Source organism: Anneissia japonica, unplaced genomic scaffold (genome assembly GCF_011630105.1).
Source record: "Anneissia japonica isolate Jap-2015-1 unplaced genomic scaffold, ASM1163010v1 scaffold483_len1788099_cov177, whole genome shotgun sequence".
In the NCBI taxonomy this organism is placed as follows: Eukaryota; Metazoa; Echinodermata; class Crinoidea; order Comatulida; family Comatulidae; genus Anneissia; species Anneissia japonica.
The window spans coordinates 583,667-585,010 of NW_022682587.1; positions in this window are offsets into that span (position 1 = coordinate 583,667).

Consider the following 1,344-nt stretch of genomic DNA (forward strand, 5'->3'; position numbering starts at 1 on the left):
AACTCTGAACGTTGAATCAAGCTTATCTGGCCATTTGGAATAAATAAAACTTATTTGCTAGTTCACGTCCCCGCCCTCATTAAATTTAGGAGCATATTAAACTGATAAAATTTACTATGATATTTTAAATAAACCTTTTCCATTGTAAATTATAATATAATGTATGTACGTATATGTATTCTGAAACGTTTATTCAAAAATTAATATCACATGCTGAATAAGAGCCCACAAAGTCACATGTCAAACTAATGGCAAACACTGTTGTGCTAAGATTTCAACACATGTAAAATCTTAATATGATAATGTGAAAGATTTTTGTCAAAGACTAAGAGGATGTTAAGACATAAATGGCAGAATATACAAGCTTTTATGAAAAAAAAAAAAAAAAAAAAAAAAAAAAAAAAAAAAACGCAAACACACATTTGTATAAGGTATATGCTCATTTGGTGGATGGGTTGTCGGAGAAGTAAAATGCAGATTTTATAATGTAAGTATTTTCCGGCCCTACCGTATATTTCATACCTGTTGGCTCAATTTCATAAAAAAAAACAAAAAAAAAACAACAAAACAAAAAAACAATTGTGAAGAATAATGAAATATGGGAAAATAAAACCTATTAGGCCTATATAGATGCACAAATAATAGAAAGTTAATAATAATAAAAGAAAATAATAATTACAAGAAGTAAAAAAAAAAAAGATGAAGAGAGACATTTTAACGTCTTAAATGCGATTATATATTTACACATATACGTGCACGTTTAACCGCTCAGCTCCTGTTCATATTGACCACAGACAATTATTATTATTATTATTATTAGAACTATTTTCTCTATGCCTTGACAAATATATATCGCTGGTAATATTACCCCTATAATACAAGCAGCCAATTCGACTATTGTACAGTACATTATAGCTTGGTTCACGTCGAACTTTATCTAGATATACCCGTCTTGAAACATGATACGATAATCCCCTAATTGCGTTCGATGCGAAGTTAGAGCCAGATAAACAGCCAGCCAGTTTCAGGCCGTCGACGTCACACGGTCGAAAGGCTTATTTAATAAAACATCTACTGTATTTTACGAACCTCTAGTACCAAGTGGTATTGGTTCAAAAATTGTAAACTACTGTAGAGAAGGTGTGAGTTTCCACTACCTAACCTAGCCGACCAGTATGAACCAACGACCAGTGCAGTAGCGTGTTCTATCGCAATCTAAGTGGTAGCTTCTCTAGGCCCTGGCCCTAGCTACATTTACCTTCGATAAAAAACGAATTATTTTAATCGCTAGCTAGCATTCTTCCATTTAACAAAATATTGTTTTAATTTTCATTAAAACGTATG